Genomic DNA, 8124 nt, shown 5'->3' on the forward strand with positions numbered 1-8124 from the left:
CAGTGGGCCTCTGTCACGGAGGAGATGGAGGAGGCAGGGAGTGTTCGCCCAGATACACTCTTCGTCTTGAATGTTACATTATGCTAAAGAGTTTATCCCGAACCTCACACACACACACACACACACACACTTTGAGTCATTTTAAAGAGCTGCCAGGGACTGCACATCCCTGGAGATGACTGTGAGTAATTGATTTTAACCAGGGAGAAGTTAGGATATTTTCTATTTCCATACAAAAAAAAGAGGTTTCAGAGAGTGATTCAATAGTTGACTTATACTTGCAACACTTGCAAGTTTGGGGAAGTATAATTTGTTGGCCTGGATGTGTCCTGATGTTGGAAAATAATAAGTTTTATTGAGATTACACCAATATCTAAAGGAACACGATACTAGAACGGAACTAATAGTTATTTAAAAAAAAATAGCCCCCACTCTTGAAGGATGTTTGTTGACCTATTTTATCTGACAGCTGAACATTCTGGCTTCTTAGACATACCTCAAAAATATTTGAAAAAACTGTTTCAGATTAATCTGAGAAAATAAATCATGGAATGATTCAGTCATTCGGAAAGAATGATAAAGATACTCATGAAATCACAAACGCAAGAAGACGAAAAAACCTTGAGAAAAGGTTGAATTCTTTGATGTCTTCATCAGTCAGGTTCAATCCTCCTTGTGTAGAAGTTGAGAGATCAGATTACTGCGATGGAGCCCTGTCACGGGCCTATTCTTTTCCTTTTGGACATCCAAGATAAATTTTCATTGGGATTCAGACTGTCGTTGAACTGAAATCTCTTTTCCTGTTCTGTGGCAAAATGCACAATCATCCTGAAAAACTGCCCTCATCGTCCATTATTATATATAGAATGAGAAGTGTCCGAAATTTTAAAACCCACCTGTGCATTTATTGTAGAGGCAATGACTGCCCATGTCCTTTATCTGACATCAACCACATGTTCAAAGATTGTGCTTGTTTGCCTCAGGTAGTCAGCTTCATATGTTTCATTGGACCTGCAACAAACTAAAGTTACGGCATTGTGTCCTTGTCCAATGCAGATTGGTGACTTTATCACAGATTAACATTTCATCATCACCCACAGTCCATGACAGCTTCTCTTTAGCTTGCTGTAACCTTGTTTTCTTCTGTTTAGGTGTTAGTTGTTTTACTGGATGGAAATTACGCTCTCTTCATCAGTTTTTTTTTTTTTTTTTTTTTTACATTTGACTCCTGTTTCTACTGATTTAATTCTATATTTTTAGTTGTGTAATGATGTGTTGACGTCTCTCTGGGTCGACTTGTATGTGTCCCTTTTACAACCTTTCCATTTTGTTTGCACTTGCTCCAATGTTTAGACACAGCTGACTGGGAACAACCAATACCTTTTGCTACATGCCAAGCAGAATAACTTAAGACGCGTTTTATAATCCCTTTTCATTGTTTCTACTGACAGCTCTCTTTTTGGAATCATATTTCCTGCCAATCAGCCAGATGCAACAGCTGCTTAAGGGCTTTAAGCACCCAACTGCAGAATAATTTATAATATTTAGACTCGAGCAGATAAAGCATTTGTTTTAGAATTACAAATTTAAGTATGATTCCATAATTTCTTGAATTGAAGAAAATTGTTATAAGACAAAAATTGACATTATGATTCATTTATTTTCTAACAAAATGGCTGAATAAACATTTTCCAAGAGCAGGTTTCATATTTTTTTAACCAGGGGTTGCATAACTAGGCCGTTTGCCAGGAATATACCACACCAGAAAAATGTTCGAAACCATGTAAAGAGCTCCAAAAGAGCATTATTTATTGAATCATACATTTTTTTTCATTGATTAATTGGCTGCATGGGAGCAAACCCTAAACATACATTAATTGATAAAAAGAGTGAAGAACAGTCTCACCAGAGTCATGGTTATCTAGACAGCTCTCACCTTGCTCCTATAGTGAACTTAAAGTTTGCTGAACTTTTTATTTTTATTCCAAAAGAAGGCTCGATTCCCACGTGGTTTCGCTTTCCACTGCCTGATGTGCTGGTTTTCATTTCTGGGTTATGAGAAGGGAAACAGACTAAGGCGTTTTGATGTGTCGAAGAAAAGGTGCCTCAACACATGCAGCTCACTCAGGAGGTAAACATGACAAAGCTTTTCTTAACCTAGTTTCCCCAACTTTGATGTTTAAGAGATGAAATTAGCATTCCGGAGGGAGAGTCGGCTTAGTGCTGTGTTTTTCTGATAACTCGGAACTTCAGAGCTTTAAGTGGAGAAATCTACCAGGAATTCCTAAGCACTTCTCGGATTGCTCTATTGACGTTCAAATGCCTCCGGCTGTCGGTAACAAGGTCAGTCTGACAGGCCCAAAACTCTACGCCAAATGTGAGATGGCTTTTTAAAAAAGTTATGTCTCGTGTGTCTATTCAGGAACATTTCACCCGGAGTGGTCTCATTGCTGGTGTCCCATTAGGAGTAATGACCATTAAAATGATTAAAAATCTGATTGATGCCTGATATTAATGGAAAATTAAGTTTAATAAAATGGCTGGGGGATAGCAGCACGGGGCACCTGATTTTAATGAGTAGTGTTCTGGGTGATAAAATGTAAGCGCAGTCTTATCTTTGCATTTAACTGCTAAGATGGTGCTATTGCACTTGGCATTGGTTAATTTGCTCATTCAGCTCTGAATGGTTATTAGTACAAAAACTAATACATTTGAAGGTGATAAAATATTGGAACTTGATAAGTGATAAGTGATGGTTTCAACATGGTAAGGTTATAAATAAAACACCTGGACTCTTTTTGACTAACTGGCCCAAAAAACTAAACCCAATACAAAACCAAACTAAGAATTAAGATGGTTTACTCTTCCAGTATATAATATTTGGGTGGGAAATCAGTTTATTAAACAAACTATTTCTGATAATGATTAGATATGTGGGAGGATAACCATTTTCAGCTTGTTAGTATTGGACTTGGACTGAAATAAACAAACAATTCAGCTAATACAATGAATACGATGTCAAATAGTGAATTGAACAGCTTGACAGATCTCCACATTTAGTAAGTGATCCATAATAAAGAACATATGGAGGCTAAATTTATTTTGTGATCATTCTCTGCTGTTACCAGCTCTTTTTTCTTCCATGTATCTGAGCCAGTTTGAGTCCAATTGAACATATACACACAGAAATATTTAAACTCCAAACTGCATTATCTGCTTGTCTTAGTTTGACTTATTACAATTTAGTAAACTTCAGTCAGATATGCTTACTTATATTCAAGTCCAGTTTGAGCCAGACTAACACAAAAATACAATTTCTAATGTCATGTAAAGTTTGAACCATAACATTGACCGCAACACAAACTCTGGCCCTCCACACATTTAGCATTTACAGGAAAGTCTCGCATAAACATAATTCCCAAGGAATATTTATCATGTCAGAAAACAAAAGCAACCGTCAAATCTGTGAGTTGCCGCTTGATGCAAGCTTTGCATTTGTAAGTGTAAGTGTTTTATGTCAGAATGTCAGAACTAAACAGTTAAAAGAAGTAGACACATACAGATGAAGCCACAGGGAAGAAGTTAACCCCGAAACTAAAATCAGAGAAGGATGGCACTATATACAGCTGATTAGCTTTATGATAGGCTGATGAAGGACTACAGATATTCAGCTTAGCAACAGAATGATATGGGCGACTTTTATATCAATGTTCCATCCAGCTTCACTCAGACATCTCTGAAAGATTAACAAAGACACCATAGCACAAGTGCAATATTTGTCAGTTGCACAAGACTGAACAGTTCATTAATGAGGTATAATGCCACTATCCGTTTTCCTTACAACAACGGGATATTTTGCCATTATTGTGCAAAAAACTGTCAGAAATAACTTTTTTTTTCACCATTTAAACTTTTGAACCGTTTCAACAGCACATGCAAGAAAGAAGTCTGTGGATTTGTTAGGTATTTTTTTTTTTTTTAGTGTAACTGTTATCTGCTCTAGTAATACATTCACCAGGGTTCATTATCTCTGTCATCGACTCTGTGCTGTCCACTGTAAAACTGGAAACCACAGAAATAAAAGAAACAAGCACGACCTCATACCCCAGACATAGTAGAGAGACCAATTCAGCAGACTTTTTTTCCCTATTCATTTGGCTCAAGTGCGGTGAAAAAAAGCTAAGATGCTGCTCCAAATAACTACAGAAAAACTACACAGCAAGACATCTTACTGAGTGAGTTCCTATATAACAATGCTGCTTGCCAAACTGGAGAGCACCTTCACAAACAGCTGTGGACTTGGTTCACTTGCAGTGTTTGTCCAGTATGGACAGACCAGAACTGTTTACGGTCGTGCACTCACAGTTGGTAGTGACTCACATTGTTAAAGGACAGTACCAATCAAAGAACATGATTCTGGCATAACAAAGCATACCTAATAAAATTACATACCGTACAGAAATAGTTAATACAAACTGGCACCATTCAAAGCAGAAAAAGACATTTGGAATGATGGAATATGCTTCCTCCCTCCCTCCTCCTTCCCTCACAACAGTACTGCCAAAGTCGGACTCCTGCAAAATTATTGTATGATTTCATTTGAACGATCAAGAACCTGTCATTGCAGGGAGGTTCCAGGATGCATTTGTTTGTCACCAGGGGTTGCTATTTTTTTTATTTCCACAAATAAAGAGGTTTTCTTTGCTTCCAAAGCCAATTTTTTCCACCTACACCTACCCTGAGCAGAGACTCCCCAAATAGCAAAGCAGCACTTCAAACAGACAACAACAGCCTTTGAAAACCATTGACAGCTCCGAGACTGGGGCTGTCCGGTAAGGAGAGGAGGAAGGAAAGAGGGGATCATTTGGAGATAAATACAGACTGAAACTCCTGAGGAGTACTTGTTTTGGCAGCTTATGTTGATCCTGCGGCTTCATTCAGAGGCGGATTCAACCCGGGCGCCCACTGACAGTCATAATTCCCGTCTAAAGTGGAACTCCTCTTCCCACAGAAAGTTTAAAGAAATGGCAGCACCAGCCAGACATATTTGGTACAGAACAGAGGAAGCCAGCTCTCATCCTACGAATAGAGGATGTGTGGATGCTGGAATGATCATGTCAGGGCCTGATGTCAAATTTGGAAAGTGCATCACTTAACAACATTAACCAGTTGTAATGCAGAGACTCAGTAGCTTGAGTCTGTTACAGGGATTCTGAAATGACTACATCTGTCTTTCCAGTTTCTCCAAAACTGTAGGGAATAGCTTTCCCCTCCATCTGTCCCCTTTAGTCTCAAGCCCTCTGGCTCCATGCTAATAATCCTGGAGCAGCTCAATGGGCTTGCAGTATGAGCCATTATTCACTCCAGTACTTTTCCTCTGTGCTGGTCAATAGCCAAGGACATAGTCAGAATTGAAAAGGTTTATTTGTTCCACAGGTCGAGATGAATTTGACCATGGAGGCAGTTCCACATAAGCCACATCTTATGGACTCTCTTGTTTTCTTTCTATAATAATGAAACAGGACATGGCCACATTTTCCACATATATGTTTATTTCTTTATATTTTTGATAAAGATTAGTTTAAAAACTGTGAAACCAAGTTGGTTAAGTTTAATTTCATAGGTAGAAAATGATCAGCAGCTGTTTTCAAAAGCATCTATGAAACTCATTAGCAGGATATATATTTCATTGTCGAGTGACTTTAATCAGCATAATAAAGATGTTTACAATTACCATCACAGTTACCCCCAGTTTTACCTTTTTATCTATTTGTTTTTTTTTAAATGAGTATCTTTCCAGTTTCTTTCTTGACATTTTGAAATCCTTTGAGTTCTTTGAAAACTCAAAGGAGCGGCTGTAGCTCAGGAGGAAAAGGTTTGACTCCGGCTTCCCCGGGTCACATGTCGAAGCGTCCACTGAACCTCACGTTGCCTACTGATGCATCCATCGGTGTATGAATGTGTGTAAATGAGTAGGAAGCACGTAGTTATACAGACTAAGACATGCTGTATGAGAATGGGTGAATGTGGCAAGTAGTGTTAGAAGTGCTTTGAGTGGTCAGCTAGACTAGAAAAGCGCTATACAAGTACAGCCATTTGACAGAGCTGGAAATTTAGGCATATGTCATGGCAACACGGACATTCATTTCTTCCAAAGTCTGCCGCTCTGGTTGAAGCTAATCATATGCTGACATCTTGTCAAGAACGCAGTGACATTCTTTGGTGGTCTCATAGTAATTTTGGTCTGCCTGCTGAGCTTGATCCTACTGAAAACAACAAGACATCTGAAAACCCACATGTTATGCACAACTCACTTACAAGGGTCATCACAGAGCAGATGTGAGCAAAGAAGGTTTCTTTTTACGTGAGAACTCAGCATTTAGGATCAGTTTGGGATAGTTACGTCTTTCCCCTCCATTTTTCAGAGTAGATTCATTTATTTCAGACACATGTGTCCGTATCAGGAAATGAAAAAGAAACAAAAAAGGTACCATGTCATTAATGATTCCCAAATAATGTCGATGTTGTGTAAGGGGTTGATTTTTTGCAATAAAGACACTGAATCACAACATATTTCACTAAATTTTGTGTTCAAATAAACACTGAACAAAAGGTTTAGGCTTATATTTAAAACCTCTAGTCTTGGATAGAGGAATTTATATTAAGATTAATGCGAGAAGACTCCTCCACAGTCTGCTGCAGGGTGATACGTTGTGAATGAGTGACATCTCTGACTTAATGAGGGAGAAACTGGACCTTTGACTCCACCAAGAAATAATTTGGCTTCAAAAGACTAAGATTATTCTGCTGGACGCTTGGGGTAATTTGCTGGTCATTTTATAGACTATTGAAGTAGTCTATTCCACTTTAGCGGATTGAAATTTGTACTTGTTGTGTTAATGTGGACATTTAAAGTTGGATTTTTCACTAAATGTTCTTGCTTTTTATTTCTTTATCACAAGACTGATTCAAACACAATTTGAGTCAGTAATATACAGTGTTACGCCCCCTAATGGCTCGGAGTGGGAAGGCGCAACATAAGGCAACAGGTTTGGGTAGGTGAGGGTGTAGTCACACAAAACCAGGAAACGTATCAACAATTAAAGAAAGTATTTATTTACAAATGGTAACACAGGGAACAACGAGGACTACAGTGGCACCAAAGAAATGAAAAGAACATAACCCCACCCCCCTTTTACAGGTGCTGAGCACCCAAAAAGTACAGCGGGTGGTGCTCACTCTTACCTAGGGTTTCTAACAAAAGGTAAACTTACGTGGATATAATATGTAGACCCCAGGGTATCTTACCTATCCTCGAAGTCCCTGTGCACCCAACAAAAGAATTAACAAGAGACAAAAAGAACTAAAGTAGGCTGTTTAACATAAACGGACAAAACCAGACCTAACTTGAGCTCTACCACAGCTCACAACACAACACCACTCCTCACAGGAAACAAACAAGGGACTATATAAAGGGGACTGGCTGATTGAAGATCTGGATCAGGTGTGGTTGAATGATTGGATAATTGAAACCAGGTGTGCACATCTGTGAAGTGAGAGAATTGAAACAGGAGGGGGAGACAAAACAGCAACACAAACCAACACCACAAAACAGAACACAATACAATACATACCACAAGACATGTACAACATACATACATAAAAGACATACAGAACACTGTACGTAACATACAGCATGTAGTACTTTGCAAAGAGAAAAGAGAAATCAATACAGTGTGACAAACTTCACCTTCAAAACAGCACCAGTTCTCACCTGCAGGTATTTAGGCACTTGGCAGGTGGACTTTTCCAAGCATCTTGGTAAACTTGCTACAATTCATTTGTGGATTTAGACTGTTGCTTTATATAATCCCAAACAGCTTTTAAAATGAGATCAGGGCTCAAGGGAAACCGTACCATCTGTTGCTGGAGTGCTTGTTTTTTTTCCACTGAAGATGGTTCCTTATAACTCTGGCTGTGTGTGGGGTCAAACTACAGAATTATTTTTGGACTGATTAGCCTTACTGATGCATTACATGATGAATACAAATGTAAAATGTACTTTCTCTACATCATGTTAACTTAGATTTTCTAACATGCCATATCATCTGCAGTTACGGCTGC

This window comes from Odontesthes bonariensis, chromosome 6 (genome assembly GCF_027942865.1).
Source record: "Odontesthes bonariensis isolate fOdoBon6 chromosome 6, fOdoBon6.hap1, whole genome shotgun sequence".
Taxonomy (NCBI): Eukaryota; Metazoa; Chordata; class Actinopteri; order Atheriniformes; family Atherinopsidae; genus Odontesthes; species Odontesthes bonariensis.